The 22,061-nt window shown below is 40.1% G+C and overlaps 1 protein-coding gene across 5 annotated transcripts in view; it reads left to right on the forward strand.

The window, feature by feature from the left end:
* The window catches only part of sulf2a (sulfatase 2a), a 68,636-nt gene that overhangs the window by 24,998 nt on the left and 21,577 nt on the right, over nucleotides 1-22,061 (forward strand). For all 5 annotated transcript variants that reach the window (XM_086087440.1, XM_086087441.1, XM_086087442.1 and 2 more), the window contains one exon: nucleotides 5,383-5,433. The gene's annotated coding sequence lies outside the window, so the exon portion shown is untranslated. The remainder of the gene's footprint in view (nucleotides 1-5,382; nucleotides 5,434-22,061) is intronic.

Below are 22,061 nucleotides of genomic sequence, written 5' to 3' on the forward strand. Positions count from 1 at the left end.
CTATATAAATGTGCCAAAATGAAACATAATTTAACTTAAACTATGATAAGTGACGACTTGTATGGTGCCACGAGTTCAGTAATGCAATGTCACAAAAAAAAAAAGCCAAAGAAAAAACTAAGCTACTGTCCTGAAAGTATAATTTGATGCATGTGTGGCAGGAGGTGGATCAGGCCCGCAAAGGGGTTTAATCCGGCCCGCGAGATGATTTGGTAAAATAAAAAAATTAGTATTGCCAGACCAATTAATCAGCCGGCCACAATCAAAACATATATAACACAATGCATTCTGGGATCAACATATATGCAAAACGGCTAGATAAAACACACCCAGAACTCATACGGGCAAAGTCTTGCCTCATTCCGTTTGCATTTGTGTTATTTTTGGTCAGTATATTTACAGTTGAGCCCCTCTATTTAGGGCTGGCCTGCAAAAATGTGCGTATAATTGACGGCAATTGTTTTTAAGTTATTTATATATATATATCATGATTTTATCGATCCAGCCCACATGCTAATATATTTTTCTCCATGTGGCCCCTGAGGTAATATGAGTTTGACACCCCTGATCTACTTTATAAATGTAATAGATTAATTCAAGTCAAAACATGCCTTCTTAACATTTTCACTGAAGCAACGCTCTTGGATGTTTTACTGGATTTTTACTGATTTTGCAAGGCCCACAGAATGCTGTGTTCTATTGCTATCAAAACATGGAACCTACCAAATTAAGATTAGTCTCGTCTTTCATCAGGAAAAATGTATAGTATTTCTATTTGTTTCTGTTTTGCAGCAATTAGCATTAGAATATACCTAAGTTTCATCATTACTCACAAACCTGTTCAAAACAGTGGGGAAAAGAGCTTGTTACAACGTGGCCCTGGTTGATCTCTTGTACTCTGCTGCCAACTGCTGGCCATTTTTTGTTATAACTACACTTTAAAAACAGTTGGATCAAAAATGGACCGATCCACTTTATGGGTCAATTTGACCCAACTTTGAGCCATTTCTTGACTCAAAGTAGAGGATCGGTCCATTTTTGATAGTTGGGTTATTTTTGACCAAACAGTTTTTAATGGAGTTTTTGTGTTTTTAGTCATTTTAGTGTTTTGTTTTTAGTGAACTCCTCCACCCATTCTCCTGGGGTCTTGTTCACGAGTGAGGGTAGGATGGAGCAAGAGATCGACAGGTGGATCGGTGCTCTGTATCAGTTCGTTGTGAAGAAGGAGCTGAGCCGAAAGGCTCTTGATTTACCAATCGATCTACATTCCTACCCTCACCTATGGTCACAAGCGGCCAAAATGAATTTCCTCCGCAGAGTGTCCGGGCTCTCCCTTAGAGATAGGGTGAGAAGCTCGGTCATCCGGGAGGGTCTCAGGGTCGAGCCGCTACTCCTCCGCGTTGAGAGGAGCCAGCTGAGGTGGCTCGGGCATCTGGTTCGGATGCCTCTTGGACGCCTCCCTGGAGAGGTCTCACCGGCGGGAGGCCCCGGGGACGACCCAGGACACGCTGGAGAGACTATGTCTCGCGGCTAGCCCGGGAATGCCTTGGGACCCCGCCAGAGGAGCTGGTTGAAGTGGCTGGGGAGAGGGAAATCTGGGCATCCCTCCTAAAGCTGCTGCCCCCGCGACCTCACCTCGGATAAGCGGTTGAATGGATGATGTTTTTAAAGTGTACCATTGCTTTAAGCGACCTTTTCAGTTCAGAGGCTGCATCAAAGCCTTCTGTATGCTCCTGCATAAAAAACATATAAATAAGTTTTTGAGACCATGGCAATATTTAAAATAGAATGTTTTATACGGTTTTGTGTGCAAATGAGTTAAACAGAGCTGATCCCAATACTGTATTCTATAGTGTTCATCTTACTTCAGTGTACCAGAACACTGGTCTTTGTATTTTCCCTTTCCCTTATTTTCCACACTTCAACTGTCTGAATTTCCATTTCTGTGTCCGTCACCATGCCTGCGCCCCATGTTGAGCCTGGTCACAACTCCAGCACACACCATTCCCCGCACCCCCCACCCACACTTTGTGCCTCGGGGTGCAGCAACCATTGTGTTGCCGTAATAAGGTTTATGGAATTACAGATCTCTGAAATTGGATTTTCTCACTCCGCCAAAGCGATGTGACTACAGGTTTAAAACCTTGTGCAGCAGGGGTACAAGTGACCTGCTTGTGAACTGCTTTTTCTCTACGACTGAATCCTCAAAATAGACTAGAGTGTGTATTTGTTGAAAGTATACATGTCAATTAAATCAAATTAGAGTCAGACATTGTTTATTCTCTTCCCATTATAAACAAAAATAAAACTCGGCTTCTCTGCTCTCACAACTTTGCGTATTTGATGTAATTCTTACCCGGTGCATAGTTTGATCTACTTTGCTTGACACTCATGCTGAAGTAGTTCAAATCGCTTTAATCCCTCAAATCTGGCTGCTGGTGAAGAGATTGATTCTCAGTGTTGTATGGGAAATCTTCTATGCTTATCTTTAATGAATAGCGAGAGTCCTTTGCTATCGCAGTACAATCAAATACATCTTAACAAATACCAGCTGCATTGTTCAAAAGGTATTGAGCATTAAGTAGAATAGAAGAGTATCAGGGAAGTGAGGTAGAAATAGGGAAGTGAGGTGAGACAGGCAAGAGTAACATTAAGGTGTTGGCAGGAATTTGGCATTTATATTCTAGGAGTATTCTATAGTGGCGGCTTAGTGAACTCTTAATTGGAAGAGAGAGAGCATTTGGGATAGGGGATCAATAGGGGCAGTCCGGGGTTCCAGCCCACTGAAATCAATCAGCCTCCTAGCAGATGAGAAGGCAGACAATCAAAGAAAAGACCATCAGGGCTGCTGCACGTTTTTCCTCTCAGCCAAAATTCATCTGGATCATCCTGAACAGATGTGAAGATCCATTCCAGCCCATCCCATTCATGAGGGCAGGGTGGGAGCGTTCCTCTGTTATTGAAAATTTTTGATCTCATTGCATGACAAGCCCCATGCGATAATAGTGTAACCCCGCAAAAATATAAATATAAAATATTAAATATATATATTAAATATTAATAATAAATAGTCCATCCTCTCCCACTGCTTCCAATTCAGTCACTTTACTTAAAACTTACTCTTCCCTCTTTCCCGTACAACGAGGCTCCTTAAGCATTCTTCTCTTTTTATTACATAGCATAACATTAAGATAGTTGTTCCTAATAAAATATGAATGATTAACACTCAGGGGTTCTACATTTAGGGAAATATTAAATCAATCCCTAGCATATTTTTACACTGCTGCTATAAATAGCCGCTTTCTCCTCATTTTCTTCTCCCGGTAATAGCCATCTCTCTTCCCTCTGACTTTTTGATGTATCATGCTCTTATTCACATCAAGGACAAGGCCAGGTATCGCATTTTCTCTCAGTTGTCATGCTTGTCACATGACGGTGTTGCCCACAGCCTGTTTCAATCCATTCCTCTCTTCCTCCCTCTCCCTTCTTATTTATATTCAATCTGCCACTCCTTTGTCACGAGACAAATGAAAAGTATATCTCTGTTGCCGCATTAGCTGGCATGCACAAGGAAATGCGGATGTCACGTTGGGCCAAATAATCCTGTCAAAATAAATGATGTCTGCGGTGTCCTCGTTCTTGTGTCCCCGATCCAGAAATAAGACCCACAGAACAAAGCAAGCCGATGGTCTTATTGGGTTTTAGTGCTCCAGATGGACAGACGGACAGATTGACAGGCGCAGGTGTCCAGTCACCTCTCTTTGATGCCCGCGAGTGGTTTGGCAGAACCATGCCGGAAAGGGAGCAGCTGGGATCAGAGACGTGCCTTGGCAGCAACATATATGTGAGCTTACCCACTTCTCAGGCGTATTCTTAGCCCTACTACACATACCACATGGCCTTTTGCATGTGTGCCTATAGATTGTGCAAAACGGAAGAACACCCAAAAAGGAGTAATTAAAGTATGCAGGGTGGGCTCGTCTTACGTTAGACACTGACACCTGTCCAATCAAAGCAGAGATCAGACCACTCCTGTCAACAAGTCTTCACTTGGAGCTTACAAGTTCACAACCTGAGTCCAATGGAGATGTGGAAACAGTGAGCGGCAGTAGGGTGGAAAGAACGGAATGAAAACAGCCAAGTGGTTGCCTGGCGGCAATTAAGCACACCGACAATAGGGATGAACACACCTTGCAGTCATTAAATTCATCAATCAGGTGTGGCAAAATAGCTCCTGGTCCTCCCTGAATCTTTATCTGGGCAATTCTTCCCTCTCAGATTTGTGCAAACAATCTGGGAACGGTCCTGTTCTATTCCATCATGACAATATGGGAGTTGGATCAAAAGTTTATTCATGTATTTATTTACTTATTTTTAGTTCTTTCAGAAATTCACTCAGAAATATTTCAAGCCTAATATTTATGCAATTTTTTTACATGACAAATTTCCATTGTCGTTTTTTTTATAGATCATTTAAACAAACCACTCAAATAAATCTAACCAATAAACCTTATATGATAAATATTCAGTAGTCGAATAAAGCCTATTTGAAATGTATAATCATCAGGTTTATGTATTTAGCATTAATAAAGTATAATGAGTTTGTTGTTTTTGGTGAGCACTGGTTTTTGCCTTGGAACTCTCATGGATGTCATTTTTTCCCAGTCTCTCCCACATTGTTGAGTCATGAACATTGACCTTAACTGAGGTGAGGGTGAACAGCAAATGTTGTCCTTTGTTTCTTCGCTTTGAATATATGTATGTTTTACACATAAAATAAAATCACCATTTTAATATCGCATTTTATGTTTGATATTTATTTATTTGCTACTTGATATCTAAGCCTTTAGGCACAGTGATGCCATTTCCAGTCCACAACGTGGCAGGTGGCAAAATGGCCGCCTCCTGATATGGACAAAATGTGGATTTTGCTGCTTAATTCATATTCCACAAATGCAATATTAACCAGAATGAAACATATTCTCAAGAACACTTTTGACTTGACTACGAAAAAAGTAAGAATTTGAGAAGTGGGCAAATACTTTTTCATGGCACTGTATAGTGAGTTCTTCCAGATTCATAATGAGAGACTGTGGGTTGATTGCACCTTATATGCTTGTTTACAGCGTTTCATGAACGTCTTCACAGTGTTGCCATTCCTACTGTTTGTAAGGAGAGGGCTTTTTTTTTAACATCTCAACTCAGAACTGTTTGCGGTCGAAGTGATCCAGAAGGAATGTCACACGTCAAAACACATTTCAAACAATAACACTAAAGCCATGAATAGGTTTTGTTGTCTGACTGACTCTTTAGCTTAGACGATTTTTCATATGTGACAACTACTTATCCACCCTGGACTTTTTGTGTGTGTTTGCTTCACAGTGAGTGGCTTCTAAAGCAGAGGACATCTGGCTCCACTTGTTCTCAAAAAAGGTAAGGTTAATGTTATACATAATACAAAAAAAGTGCAATATTTCCAGTCACTTATTTTGGGATGATTTAACAATTATCAATGTGAAGTAGTAGTAATGTTCTTTGTTCACTTGGATGCTCTTTTCCTCACAAAAACATTTGCACTTATTAAGTCATTGGAGTGTAAGTGAGTCTCTATTTTTGCACAAGTATAGTTATGACTTTACAGTACAATTGAACAAGCAGCTAAGCGTTTGCGTCACCTGTCTTCATTTCAGGTAGATAAGATTCGATAGGCTGAGGCACATCATTGCTGTCATATTCAGTGTGTCTGCATCCTATATAGCTCATTATTTGTTTGCTACAGAAACAGATTTTGACCTTTTTATACTTGTGTTTTTTTGCATGATGCTTGTTTGTACAAGGAAGTATGTGCAGCACTGAAGCGTAATTGTAGAAAGGTGATCTGCATGAAGTGCAATCTGTTAGTGGTTTTATTATTTATCAGCCATAAGCAGTGCAGGGAAACCTGCACAATATAATAACATAGCGATGCTGAATTTAGATTTACGCTGTCAGAGAGGTACAATATTTTCTTTATTATTGTGGATGCGTGCCGTGAGAATGTGCAGGTGTGCCTAATGAATTGTTTTGTGAATGTTTGTGTTACACCTTCAAAGGGGAATACATTCAAGCTCAGATTATTGTTCCCGCTTCGGTCGATTTGTCATACCTTGGAAGAGACCAATAATACAGCATACTTTGGTTCACCTCAACACATTTTTGTTTGAGACAGCCCGGGCATCTCTGTATCCTCAATTCATCACCTCATTTTATCTGTCTGACAGTGATTAGCACAACAACAAAAAAAGTGCTTATTATTGGCTCCTTTGGATGAAGCTGCAATGGTATAGCCCTGTAGTGGTCCCGGCACATTTCCCCGCTCTGGTTGTCAAGGCTGTATGCTAATTAGGAAGAGATGAGGATGGAGTGAAATGAAAAGACGTAGAAGACGGAGAGAAAAAAAAATAGGAGCATTAATGAGCAAGCCAAGAAGGGTCAGAATTACTAAACCAATAGCTGGAAAAATAGCCTTCACTTCTTAAGGCTTTAAGCTGTAAACCCGCTTTCATCTCTAAACAAGTGAGGATAGCAGGCCATGTTTCATGCTTGAAATTTGTATTTGAAGTCTTGGGTTTTTTTTCAATGCCATATCAAATAATTAATTATTTTTGACGGACTGGAGCAATTCAGCATGAATCAAAGCACATGAGTCATGTACAGTAGCTAAATCACAATAATTTGAATAAGCATAATGGTCAGCAGTCCATTTAGCAATTAAAAAAAATACAGGCAAAATATGCTGGCGGGGGTTTTCTGTTTCTTTTGTTCTTTTTTGTCTCAGCGACACTGTCAAGACTCGACAGGTGAATGACATGCCTTTGGTAAGCTATTCTGACACATTTCTTTCTTTCTTCCTTTTCTCATTTTCAGCAGTGCAGAAAGCCAAAAGTATTCCAATCTGAAAACCGTTTCAAAGGCCTCATCAATTCACTTTTCTATCACATCAACTCGCCTTCCGTTGAGCTCAGCTTTCTTGTGAGCAGATTTGTTTTTGCCTCATTCCTCACAGCTGGTTGCATGTGAGTGATCTGACGTGCTTTCATATCCTGCGAGGGACAAGAGGTTATTTTCCCTTTTCAACAAGACCAGCTTGTTGTTTGAGGCTGTTTCTCACCTCCTCCCCCGACGTATGCGTCGCACGTTTTTGAGCACTATGCGATCCCTTTACTGACCCTCATTTTCTACATCAGCAAGACTAGAAGTGCCAGCTTGCTTCCATGCTCCACTGATTAGAAGTCAAATATTAAAGTGCTGTGTTGTGAGCTCAGCCTAATTGATTCCTTCCGCATGGTGCACACATAATGGCCTGACAGCAGGCGATACCAGGTTTTGTCAACATTGGGCAAGCTGCCCAGGACAGCACCCCAGTGAAGACCCCCGGTGAGTGTGCCAACCTGGGGCCCCACATGCGAAGAGGCTGCTTGGCAGACTCCTGAGGCTCAACATAGAAGGCAGCTCATTGTCGGTGTCATCAGTCGCCTCGTTACTGGCAAGAAAGGGGTTGGCAAGACAGAGTGTGCATTTGTGCGTCATGCAAAAATGTATTACTTTTGAATAAGTCCAATGTTACCTTTTCAGAATTCCTCCCTTTCCCTTCCTCTGTTAACACAACATTAAGATAATTGCCTTAATAGCTTTTAATGACACACGTTTAACAAGGAACTAAACAAGCAATGCTGATCATCCACGTGAGGTGTGCACTCGGACCAAAACAGAGACAAGACATGGGAGTTGGTTAACAGAAAGTATTTTTATACAAAAATACAATAAACAACAGAAAGCAGGGCGGGATTCAGATGGAAACACTTTAATGGAGAAACCTTGGCTAAGAACCTTGAGCGGGTTGGACACAGCGAGCTCCAAAGTACAAAGTAAGCACAGCTAGCATTGCTGGATGCAGAACACATGGAAGAACAGCTTGCATAGAAGAGTAGGGATGGGATGGGAAGCCTCGGCGTGCGTAGATAAAATCTCGGCACTGTACGAAATGACAGAATAAAGGCCTATATGACAAAATAAGAGTGACAAATACAGAACTTAAAAAATTAAAATACAGGACCTAAGAGTGACTGACATGACTACTGCAAAGCAACTGATAACATCAACATCATAAGAAATATAAAATATTGCATAGCCACTACAAATATCATTTAAATTCAAAAGAGTTCAGTTTGTTTAAACTTCTATTTTATCTGATTTGATTCACTAAATTCAATCTGTTATTAACTATGGAACATCAATTCCTCTTAAGAATCCAGGAAATGGTCAAAACTCCACACACATTAAATTCCAAATTAAATTTTGCAGAGGCTGCAGTAGCTGGTTAAATAATTTAATTTATTAATGAAAGAAATGTGTTATAATCCCTTCAAGGATCTTTGTGCAGTTTGTCACTTTTTTACTCGCAACTGCCACCTCTGGCCCAAAGCGTAACTGCAGCATCTGTGTCAGGTTCGTTCATGGAGCGTGTGCAAGTTCGTGCACAATTGAAGACATGACTTCAAATGAGGTAAGAAAAACTCCGCCCCTCGCCTCCCCAACTGTGGAGTGTGCACACTACTATAAAGGAAAGATAAAAGCTGATAGGTGCAATCAGAGTAAAACAGTCAGGGCTCTTCGTACTCATCTGGGCATTGGTGGAGCATGCATGATGCAGAAAAAGCTTGTGTTAAAGGTGTATTGAAGGATTTTTGCGAAAAGTAGAAGCCAAACGTTTGGCGCTTTTAAAAAATGCACATGCGGAAGACCATCCTACCAGCTCTCCTGCTCGTCCGGGGGAAACGCCTCTCAAATGTCGCTAACATGCAAGCTCATCTTCATCATCATCTTCATCAGTCTCTGCAGCCGGCCTCACTTCATAGACAAATGTCCTCTTGTGGCTCTGGTCAGCTCGGTGGAGCTACAACGATGAATGGCTGAGTCTGAAGCTCAGCGGCTACATGCTACACACACTCAAGGTGTGCTTGTGCAGCTAGGAACGAGCATGCACTACGTCGTTACGGCAGATTGATTGACAGGATTGAGAAAAGAATCATTAAAATAATCCACCCGGTAGACGCAACGACAATTTTTTTAAAGTGCAATGAGTCAGGTTTTTCATAAAAAAGAAAATACTTTTTAATTCATGTGAACATTAAATATCAAGAAAACAGTAAAATAAAAAAAGGCCTTTAAATGTTTTTATTCTTACGAATTTATGGGAAAAAGAGATTAAAATAATAAATTATTGGTTTTATTTTGAAAAGAAAAATCGATTCAATATCAATTCTCTTCTTCTTTTTTTTTTAACTCAGCCCAACTGCATTGCAATTGGCAACATCATAACAACTGTGACTTAACCCAAAATCCAGTCATAACGCTGTTGTTGAAAAACATTGGCAATGTTCCCCCATCCCTCTCTTGTCTGCTTAACCCATGAATTTATAGGCTGTTTTATGTGCATCTTGAATGGACTTGGATCCTTATTTATTTTTAATGCCTCTGATAAAGGAGAGTGCAACCAAAGACCTCGTGTTACACAGTGTTCATTGAGGACACACATACATCCACGGTCCTCGTCTCATGAATCTGATTGACCTTCTCGCTCACTGCGACCTACAGTAAACGGTTAAAGGTGTCGATTAATCTCCAGGTAATTGGAAAGCTTGCTAAATTTCATGTTCTGTCTTATGGTTAATTTTCCATAGGAGATGATAGAATGCTGTGATCTAAGGTGTAGGGGGTTGATGTTGTGGAGCTTGTCGACAGGTGTGCTAATCACAGTATTACGGAAACAGAGCCGTGCTGACATTAATTACGACACAGGGGTGACAAACTCGATCAAGCCACTGCTGTTTCCTATTTAATGGGAAAAGATTGTGAGCAAACATGAGTAGAATGTGGTTGGGAGAGAGTGAGAGGGAGCTAGTTGCTTCGGGGAGACTGTGTGTGTGTGTGTGTGTACGTGTGTGTGTGCGCGCGCGTGCGTGCGTGTGGAATAGTTGGAAGACGACAAAATCCCAATATGTACCTTTTCCACCCATGAAAATCCACAGAATTTCATACTCGAACATTTCATTTCGGTGTGGCCAATCAGCAGCACAGCTGTGAAACTCGGGGCGGCTTTGGCTCTAAAGGCCAAAGAAAAGTAATCACAATGTCCTCGCCCCTGAGAACCCAACAGGGCTTTCATTTCTACCTCTGTCCGGCTACTTTCCTGCCATAGATCCCAGGGGGGCACAGTCTGACTGGGGGGTCATGATTGCAACCACAGGAGGGGTGACCGTTGGCTTCCTCTCTGACAGCAGCCTAATAGAGGGCTAATAGGAGTCCCAAAGACCTCTGCTGTTGTCCTGTTGTGAGCCTTTGCAGGGAAGCAGTTGGAACAGAGGGACAAAATGGTGAGGACAGAATAACAAGCTGATCAGCCTTCCCTCTTTCTGTCTTTCCTTTGATCTTCGCTATCTTCCGTAGCCCATTTGGGACCCTTTTGTCAAGTTAAATGATTATGTACTGATTTTTATTTTATTCATTTCAGCTTTTTCAGAGATAGTTCTCCACATAGCAATGATCTCAATTAGAAAGGCTTTTTAAGTTAGTTTGTCTTTAATTAATTAATGTATTAAATAATTGTTTTGCGTGATTATTTTGCTAGAAGTTTCATTTCTAAAAAAAATTCCATCCATCCATTATCCGAAGCGCTTTTTCCTCGCGAGGGTCACGGGCATGCTGGAGCCTATCCGTTTTCCCACAAGAAATTATGTGAAGGGAAATCATCCATTCTAGAGTAGACATTTTGTCGTAATAAAGCCTTGATTAACTGTACAGGCATTTATGAGTACGAGTACACAACTCTTGAGTTTGCACCTATACCCAGGACCGATACCACTAGTACTTTTGATACATATAATCCCCCCCACAAAAAAATGGCTGATAATTTTAAAGAAAGAGCTATATATCCCAATATACAATTTTCCCTTAAATTTGCATGAAATTAATGGCAATTTTCTGTTCTTTTACTGTAGTTTCTAGTTCCTGATCATAAAACAGCCACAAAAGGGCGGCTGATACTAGTATCAGCCGCCGTCGTGAGTACCGATATCTTAAAATAAGACTGGGTATCGGCACCAATACTGTATTGACACATTATATCGGTACTCACCCATCCCTAATTTTAACATTACTGTCTGTCATGCATGTAAAAATAAGTGAACCACTGTTAAAGTCATAAAAACAGAACTTTATAGATTGTATTCACCTTTATCTTTGTCCTATATTATAGAGAGGTAGGATGCGAGTCAAGCTGCACAAATATGATGCGCAGCTCACTTTGTGCAAGTGTACCTAATGTTGTGTATATATTAAAAATACTTAATTAATTTGGGTTTAGTAGTTTCTTCTTTGGGTCTACTTGTGGGTTGTTGATTTAAATTAAATGAATTCTTCCATCTTTAATTCTTGGTCCTCCGGTACGCATCAGAGAGCAGACATTTTTTTGGGAAACAACCAATAAGAAGTATCCGCAGTGAAGGGAGAAGGAATGATTACCACCTGATCAATCTGAGCGCTCATTAAAAGGCTGCCAAGGCCTCTGCAACCCGATACAACATCAATACTGTAACACCACAAGCCTACAGGGATGTTTGGCAAGCTGCTGGCAGCCTCACTGTCATTTCTAGGTGGGCTACATGCCAAGGACCCCCTTTGTGGGCCACTTAGGCCACCCCATGGTCCCTTAACACAGGTCAGGACAGACAGATGGGCCGTCTGGGCAGCTGTCCCATGGCGGACCAGAGAGAGATAGATACTGACATGGAGAGATGTGCTCTCCCAGAAAGAGGCGTTCATTTCAAGGCCCATCACAAACTAAAGGATGTCTTGCAAGTACCTATTCACTGAGCTTCTTACCTGCTACACATGAAAAAAAAAAACTTCCCCAGTTTTCCATACATGGGAAAGCCTCACAGAGGAAATACGTAAAAGCAAGCAGCCCAGCAGAAAAAAAGTCTATGTACTATGAGGTCTTCCCTCTATGCTCCAATCTTCCAATCTTAACCCCCTGTGTGGTTCCAACAGGGGAGGGAGTGTGTGCACAATGTGTGCGTGTCTAAAACCCCATTAATCCCTTGACAAAAGGTCCCACAGAAAGCTAGCTAGCGAGGCAGGGGGTTAGAACAGCGAATGGGTGGAGAGCAAAAGTAAAGCATTGCTCGCCGCCCAACCCACCAAACCACACCACCCATCCGCAGCTCCCAACGGTATGCTTAGCACAAGATGAGATGACGCTCATTGTGCGCTCAGACCATCATCACCCCATAAAATGGTCAAACACAATCTATGGCCTTGAAGTAGTCATAGTTATTGTTTTCATCAAATTAATTATTCCGTAGTCTCCAGTGATCACTTCTATGGGTGTTGAACTGTATATTTCCAAGCAACATGGTGATGTCCTCTGTGAATAATTCAGCAGGATGGCAACCATTGCATGGATGCTGGGTGTAATCATGGCTAAGCCAAACCCATTACGAGAAGTCCCCGTTGCAGATGCTAATTAGATTGTGGTAATGATAAATAAAAAAATCAGAGGAATCTAATCTAATTTGTTCCCCTTATTTTAATTAGGTGTATATTGGTGTAAGAAAATTAATCTCAAGATACATTTTTTTAATATCATTTTGATATAGTTGTCAGTACAACCTAATTCAGCCTTCACACAATAACCCTAACCCTAACCCCAGTATGTTATTCCTATTTTTTTTATTCGTGACACTTTTTTGATGCTCTTCTACTTTTACATAATTCATCCGATTCACATCATTCCAATTTCAACATATTCAGAAAATTCAAGACACGGGGGCTTCTACTGTCAAATCACGGTTTTACCTTCAGCATTTTTCACCTAAAAATTCCCCATTCATTCCATTTGACGCCAAATTTCCCCCATTATTTATTTACCATTAATCTCGAAAGGCTCATCCAAAATCACAGAATCACATGGTTCCCATTTTAAATTTAAATCGTTCTGCTTTTTTATGAACGCTAATAAATGATTATCAACATGCCAACATTTCGGCACATATCAAAAATTCCCATTTTTCTTCCCCCCCAAAATCCCCATATTAGGACATTTCTTTCCTCAACATTACTTGACCGATTCAAACTATTCCAACTTCAACATGTGCAGATCATTCAAGCAATCTCATTTATTACTCTCATTCACAAAATTCACAAAGTTTTCTAAAGCCCCAATTCCAAATATTTACATACTCACCTCTAGTTTTCACGTGTATTAACCAATTAAAAACGTATCCAACTTCAACATATTCAGCTTATTTCATGTCATTCAGTATCTGCATGTCATTCAATATAATTCCAAATCATTTAAAATTATTCCACATGCTTCAATGTTTTATTTATTTATTTAGCCTTTCTGCATTTACATGCATTTTCTCCAGAAACTGCAAATAGCTAGTTAGTTATTAGTGCCTTAGTAGTGCAGTGTCAGTCACATGGACGTTGATGTCTTTGGAATCTTAAATTGGTCGTATCAGTGGAACAATGTGCGCTGACTGATTTGCCTGTAATCCATTTGACCAAGATGTGATTCACAGCAGGGGGGCTTTGCCCGTTGTTAGTAAATGCCAATAAGGAACAGCCATCACTCAGCGGGCTGTCCTGTCCACCAGCTTGCTCACTTGTTTCAGCTGTCAACCCCTGACTCAAAGGAGCAGGCCATGGGGCCGCTCTGTCAGAGGAACCACAAATGGCTCCTTATCGAAACCACAATAGGACAGGAAAGGCAGGGACACGAGCAGACTGCAAAGCAGGCTAATGTTCTATCAATGTGGAAAAAAAAAAAAGATCTGATGTGAAAACAGTTACGTATTTACAAAACGCCATTGACCGGTTCACTTTTTCTTCCTTCTAAATCCGTGGGGTGGGGGGGGGATGGGGGTTAACCCCAAGTCAGGGACAAACAGGGGTCTGTTTGTGTTTTCCCTTACACCTCTGTGTTCTCTTTGGGCTCTGTTGGAGCATACCACTGAGTTGCACGGGAGGAGGGGTAAATGTCACGACCTTGATGAGGACCCTTCTTTGGGACCACCGCGCTAGCGCTGCATGCCACTTGGTTGCTGCTGGCTACAGCGTAATCACAGCACAGACAAGTGCCAATGTCCTAAACCGGTGTTGTCAGATGTGAAATATAAATCCAGTGACCAAAAACCATTGTAATATGGGACATGGCTGCAATCCAAGAACATCTTCACTTTTGTTAGACGAGTGAGTCTGTTCAGTCTGGAGGAGACACAAAAGGCAGTCGGCGGGTGTTTGATGGCCCTATGCTGGGCCGAACAATGCACACTGTTCATATCCTGCACATTCACAGACAATTAGTCTGACTCTTGTCCTCGATTTTTTGTCACAGGAAGATTTGACGTCTGACACAAAGCATTAGTGCATGCTTTCTTGTGTGTGTGTTTGGTTAACATTTATAGTCAGTCGAGCAGACCCGGGAAATCTGTCACAGCTCTTTGTTCTTCAAGAAATGTTTTTTTTTTTACTCTGCACCATCATACATTCACTTTCTGTCCCACCGTTCTGTCTTTCCCTTCTTGATGTCTCTCTCTCACTCTCATCCTTGCCTTTTTATTTGCCAGTAAACTCTTCAGCCAGCATCCCATTTCACAGAGTCAAAACCATTTCAAAGATAATGGACCTTGTAGATCACAGGATTGCGGAGATGGCACACAAGCATGATTAGTAGTTATTTTCTATGTCTGAGTGAAGTCCAAGCTCTTACATTGTCTGGAATCCAGTCAGATTACAACAAGACCCCTCAGAAAATGCAATAGAGGTGTGTTAAAAGAAACCCCGACTGCCATGACAAGTTTGCTCTATATCATTTATTTGGTTGTTACTAACATAACTATGAGATTCATGTTTCAAAAATAATTTCCAGTTTCATACAATTTATAGAAACTTTATTTGGACGCACGCCGCCATTATTATTTATGTCGCAACGCATTTAGTGCATAGTGACGTAGAATGCGTTCCTAAAGAAAAAACATGCGATCGGTAGTCACCCTCCCCCACGCCATGCTCTCGTCATTCACCAGGCGCATTCAAGAGTTTTGATCGTCCCTTTAGGCTTACTACATCACTGAGTGCTTTGCGACGTAAATTACAAGGGCGGCGTACGTCCAAATAAAGTTTCTACAAAATGTATTAAACTGGAAATGATTTTTGAAAAATTAATCTCATAGTTTTGTTAGTAACAACCAAATAAATAATGTAGAGCAAACTTGTCATGACAGTCGGGTTCCTTTTAAACATTTAGGCAATTAGGTATTTGCACAGTTTTTATCAATATGGAATTGCAGGGTCATTTAAATGAATTGGAATATTGTAGAAAATAGGGGTTTAACAAAAAAACGGTTTGAACCGTAAAATCTTTTTTTTTGGTCCCATTTAAAAGATGCAAGTGCATCAAATCAAAATGAATCTAATCGTTCCACTTTAAAATATATTGTAATACATATTGAATCATCTTTTATTGGAGAGATACTTCTTAGAAGGAAATGGCATATTTACAGTACTGACAAATTCATTCAAATGTTTGTCAAATGCGTTATTTATTGAAAATGCGCAAAACGGACATGCGATTTATGCCCGTTTCCATCTGTTCTTTTTTTGCGAATATTGAGAGGGGACTTCATCAGTGTAGGTGGCGGTATACACCATAGAGATGTGATCCACCAATAATTTAAAAGAAGAAGAAGAAGATGACCAGGAAGCGACTGCACCGTGCGATGACGTCGTATGAGTTTGCTTTTGTAATTATTGATAAACCGTAGCGTTTCTTTGCTGTTTTCCATCTAAAATTGTATTTATATTCGCTTCTTTAACTAATTCCAAAAAGAGTTCTGTTTTGTCCTCTCCCCAAACATACCTTACTTTATCTTCCGACATTGCTTTTGGGACTACAAACGTACGTGTGACGTAATATGCGGTCAAAATGTGCGACGTGTATCCGGTCTTGCCAGCGGTTATTCGCAAAACCTGTTTCCATAGCCAAAATTCGCACTTTCCTTTTTCCGATACGCTTCAAAATCCATCCCCTCCAAGCGTAAACAGTTTTTGGGCGAATTTTGGGCCCTTTTTTGAATTTCTAGTGTTTCCATTCACTTTTATTTTCGCATATCTTGAAAATTAGAATAAAAATGGGTGGATGGTAACCCAACTACAATTGGTCAGATGATTGTCTGTATCGTTTCTGCTTGCTGTGTATCTCTGTTCTTGAAACATCACGCATTAACAGCAACCTCGATTTTGTCGTATGGGATGTTTAGGGTCTGAATAAACCTACTAAAAGGAATAACTCATTGGAGCACTTAAAATATCACCGTCCTCCTTTTTCAACAGGTTAGGTCACTTCCATTTGAAATGCGAGTGGAGCACCTTTTCCATTCTACCTTTCGGGTGAAGTTCATGCGTCTCTTTTTCTGAAGTGAAATCTACTGGAAGAAAGAGCATCTAACAGAAACTGGAGGTTCAACTCACTCTTATAAACAGACAAGGATGCTGTGAATTTTCTTTCGGATCAAATTTGTCTATTTTTAGAAATCAATATCACCCTGCATGTGCAGTATCTACCGCAACGGTTGTGGAGGCACTAAACGCCTACCTGTGTGGTCGGGTTATTTCTTCTTCTGTTATGTAAGAAGAAAATATTGAAGGAAAAACTTTTGTGGTTAGGAGAATAGGGACTAAAAACTGCTCATTTCCAGTTAGATTGTGAATACTCCCGCAGGTGCTCCACACTCGCGAGTGCATTTTGATTTTCCACAACAATTTTCTTCGCCATGGGCCCAAAGAAAGACAACAATGCCACTGGCAGCAAAGAAAAACATACAGTGCTACGAACCACAGTGGAATTAGGAAAGAGATTATCGCGCAGTTGTAACTACTGGCACGAGGACCCCCCCTCAGCTGCAACAACGTGCCTGACATTAAATAACGCACGCAAGAACCGCTTAGTAGTCTAACAATATGCCCAATGTAAAATACACAAACTCAGCACTGAACTAAAGCTAACATTAACATTGCATTTATCATACACTGATGCCATCACACCACAACAGGGAAGGGAAGGTATTTTTATTGTTTAATTACTGTACTGTACTCTAAATGTAAAAAAACATCAATGGAAATTAAAATAGGAATGTTCTGTTTTTGGAGCTTGTGAACGGATTCATTGCATTTACATTATTTCCTATGGGAAAAAATCTTTTTGAGGTTGAACAATTCGGACTTTGAACACTTCGCAGGAACGAATTATGTTCAAACTCCGAGGTACCACTGTAGTTTGTTTTTGTGCTTCCCATCCATTAGCTCTGTATTTGAAAATAATTTAGTTCATGAAATCTATAATGTTCCTACTCCGTGGATTTGGAACTCCCACACATGACTCTTTTTGCTGCAATCTCCAAAACCTTTAGCCTGCTAGTAAGTTTTTGTTGTAACAGCTTCCACTAGTCTAGGAAAGATTTGTTCGAGTGCATCTGCAGGGATTTGCTGCTCTTCAATCAATTCTGTACAGCATTAAGGTTGCTGGGTATCGTGAAATAAGCCCGACCTTGCAGTTATTTCTAAGCTCTTCTTCAGTCATTTTCTCATGAATGGGCACATTTATTTTATTTATAATGTTGATTTTCATTTGCTATTATATACCGACATAATGCCTTGAATTTGGGAGCCCCCATATCATGAACAAGTACCGTGACTGAGTTAGAAAAGTTAGAGATGACTTTTTAACATTACATTAAACTCTGTCAACCACAGCATTCTACAGTTTCACTCTTTACTGTTGAGTCATCAGACTCACTGCAGGATTAATGAAGTGTTAAGCACCTCATTTGCTCTCATTCCTAACTGACTGCTCAAACGGCACATTCCACGTAGCAATTAGGATTAGGAGAAATATACACAGCAAGAAGAAGGAAAAAAAGGACATCTGAACTTACATAAATGTAGCACAACATATAACAGCACTGACCGAACCAGTTGGCATACGGCACAAGTCTCCTTTTCACACCTTTTAAAGTTGAAATGCTTTTCCATGTCTGGATGTTCTAATAGAGAAATGACAAGCAGGTTCTGACATATGAAAAAGTACCGAGCTTATCAGAAAATAAGGGAAATCTAAATTAAATCTTACCGCAGAAGCGGAGCTCAGCCTTTACATTTATCTCTTGTCATTCTTTAACATTATGGTTACACTTTAGGAAGTTAAAGCACATCTCTTAAAAAAAAAAAAAGGTAGGCAAGAGCTGCTGAAGAGATTTTGAATAGAATATCAATTAGAACCTTTTAAATGAACCCTTGGCTTGAATCTTTTCACATTAATAGGTTGTTCGAGAATCCACAACATCTTGCAGGACTGCTTGATATTTCTGATGGCATGTCAAACCTTAGGAGACCTTTTTTGCCTCCCACCTTAACCAAGTGCTTCTATTGTGCACATCAGTTAACCACATTAATTTACATGACAAGATTTTTCTCATCGTAATCATGTATTTAGTCAAATAAATGTAATGCTGCATTCAAGGATGGTCGGAAGTCAGACTTTTCCGAATTCAAACCAAGAAGCAGGAAAGCCCCCTTGAACTCTGAAAAAACTGAACTGTATGAAATGCTTATGAATTAAGATAAAAACAATAAATGAAGCAAAATTGTGAGAAGGTAAGTTTGTTGGAAGTCAAAATGAGTTTTGAGGACCAAAATAAATGCTTTCAAGTCCGAACTGGAAAAAAACAACTTGGATATAGCCAACTTCCAACCATCCTCGATTGCAGCATAACCCCTGCATTAGCTTAAGACCATTTTGGTAGGGCCCCGACCGATTAATCGGCCGCCGATTATAATCAGACAATTATTGGCCTTCAAACATCGGCCAAAACAATCAGCCAACTGAGCCAAATGGCTGATTATTTCCCCCTTAAAACGTTATCGAAGAAAGACGAAATTTCCGACGCTGTGAAAGTAGCCTGAATGCACCATTTTTCTTGCGTAGCATTAGCAACTAGCAAGCATGTAGCATATGTTATTCTGGTTATTCTGTTGTCCCTAAGGGTCCTTTAAGCTGTTTAATGACACCAACGTTAAGAATTACATCCACTGTATATTTAAATACGAAACATGTTTTGCTTTTAAAATATCGCTAGCCTAGAGCTAATGCTAAAAGTGAAGGAAGGATCCCATTCAAATGCTAACAGGAAGTTAGCATTAACATCGGGAGAGTTTTTCCTTCAAATAACAAATACGCACAGACAAATCTTGTGGAAACACATATCAACTGGTGAAATAACACTACGCAGAGGCACAAATTCTTCCCAATGTGTGAAAAACAAATTATCTTAATAGAATTCAATCGCAACTTTCTTCTGTACTCACCTTAATACGTGTGTACGCCATGGATGCATGGCAGCACACTGCCCCCAAGAGGCCAAACCGCACAGGAACAGACACTATTTTGTTCTTACTGTTTTTTTCAGTTGCTATTATTTTATTTTATTCTATTCTGATTTCACTTTCTTATTGTTTAAATTGTATGCATTATATATATTTTTAAACAATCGGCAGATTAATCGGTAATCAATATTTTCTTCTGCCAAAAATCGGCATCGGCCTAAAAAAATGCATATCAGTCGGGCCCTACATTTTGGAACATTTGCACCGATCAAGTGCATGAGGTGTACTGAGTTAAAGTAAATTCTTATTTAGTGTATACATAACATTTGCATAGAAAGAAACCATACTCAACAGTGACTTTTAGACCGCGTGTTAAAAGTTACAAATTCATCGACACTGCACTTAAGTGTAATAAATAAGATACATTTAAAGAGAGTGTGTAAAATTTAGTGGTGAACTAATAACTCATCCATTTTTAAAACCCACATAAACGTAAATTTTTTATAGAATCATAGGATAGAATCATTATATTTATATATATATATATATATATATATATATATATATATATATATATATATTTTGCCGCCATTTTTCTGCTACGGAAGGGGAACTCGGCGAATGTAGTTGCAGCTAGTGTCAGACCCAATGGGTCGACCGCCGTTTACCTTCCACAGCTGGGGGCTGCAGGTGGTTGTGGCTGAGTCCTGTGATTCGGACTTCCGCCACTTGTTTCCCTCTGCTTTGCTCTGCTCCGCTCCAGCTAACTCCTGATCACTCGGTCAATCACTCGCTGTCGCCGGGATGCTCGCTTGCTGTAAATAATAATTAGTCATAATTGGCGGTAGGCTTGCGAAGTGTGGTCTCTCTGCGACATTGTGGTGCGCGTGTTTCAAAATCATTGCATTCTATTAGTTCGCCACTAGCTCATTCACTGCCAATCCGATAAAAAAAATATCTTTGACGTCTATAGTCGTCAATGGCAGTGAATGAGTTAAATGTCACTAGATAATACACACTTTACCTTTAAAGATAGAATGCAAATATATTGTTCTACAAAATTAAATACAGCTGAACTGTACCTAGGCATTGATTCTCTTGCATACCACTAGAGAGAACCCATGTACCACTAGTGCTACTAGTACCACAATTTGTGAAATACTGCTTTCGTTCCATGTTGCTTCTTTATTAGAGTTGCTTGAAATTACCACATTACTTATAAAATGTTGCGATTCCTTCGAAGTCTACGACATATATGAATAATTTTCCATTTTTCTTCACTGATACAATCCAACTTGGCCCCCCTAAAATATGTCGCCACTTCAATGCACACCTCAAAGATTCCATTTTTTTATTTTTTATTTTTTTTTAAGATTCCAATTTAATAAAAAAGCATTCACTTTAACTCGAAATTTGGCTAGGGTAAGATTCTTCTTCTTTTTTTTATTATTATTATTATTTTTAACTCTAAAGTATGTAGTGGAACAAAAGCTGAGGAAGAAGGATATAATCATGAAAAAACATTCAATACGCAAATCCCTTATTCCCAGTCCACAGCTATACACGGTCTCTCTCTCTCTCTCTCTCTCTCTCTCTCTCTCTCTCTCTCTCTCTCTCTCTCTCTCTCTCTCTCTCTGTCTCGTTGTCTTCTCTCACACACACACGCACACACAAACTGACAGAAGTTTGCTTCACATAAATGTATGCCGTTGCTGAATTTACATCTCAATGCCAACTTTTGTTGGTAAATTGAAGGGTCCTTGGGGATTTCTCGCATTCTGTTCACAGCGAGGCATGCCAATGGGAACAAAGTCACACTTAAGCAAAGCCCTGCCAGCCTCAATTATGACCAAAGGAATTGGCTTGATAGCGTTGCAGCGCACAACGTTGTTACTTCAATTTGACTTATGCTTTGCTTATTTATTACAAGCGTTCAGAATATAGAATGTTCTCATGCAGAGCATATCTGAGCTTGTGTTTTTAAGTGTTGGATTTTCTTTTATGAGTGTGTCAGCATTGAATGTTAATGTTGGAGCGAACTCCATCTGCGACTGAGATGCTTTGCTTTTGTTCCTTCTTGACTACACGCCTCAAGCTTCATTCCTTTCCGCCTTCGCCGTCTTTTTCTATGGCTCTCTTTTGCTCTCAAAATTCGTTTGCAAGGAAATACTGGAGCCTGGCTTTCTCATCCCTGTCTCATATACGATAATCATAGGAAGCTGATTAGATCGAAAAGTACCGTATATGTGCCCGGACTTGTTTTCCTTCAGTATGTAATAAACATCTATTTTTTTCCCAATGGTTTTCCTCATATTCTTGGTTTCAATCTGTCTCAGGGGGTTGCAGAAAGGATGAATCAGACTTTATGCCTCTCAACACCCCGTGTGTTTTATTTATAGGGGAACAGTACATTAACGCCTCGGCAAAGTCTTTGGAAGATTTATCAAGCACTCCCTGCCTCGCTTGAGTTGTGAAATTTAAGAGTGCAGATGTGCGTGTTACTGGGCAGTGTGACATCCTGATATGGTGTGTGTATCCACCCTCGTCACAGCCTTGGCATCGTGTCCGTGCTGCGA

The sequence above is a fragment of the Leptonotus elevatus genome, chromosome 10 (genome assembly GCF_054856555.1).
Source record: "Leptonotus elevatus isolate MCC_2025b chromosome 10, RoL_Lele_1.0, whole genome shotgun sequence".
In the NCBI taxonomy this organism is placed as follows: Eukaryota; Metazoa; Chordata; class Actinopteri; order Syngnathiformes; family Syngnathidae; genus Leptonotus; species Leptonotus elevatus.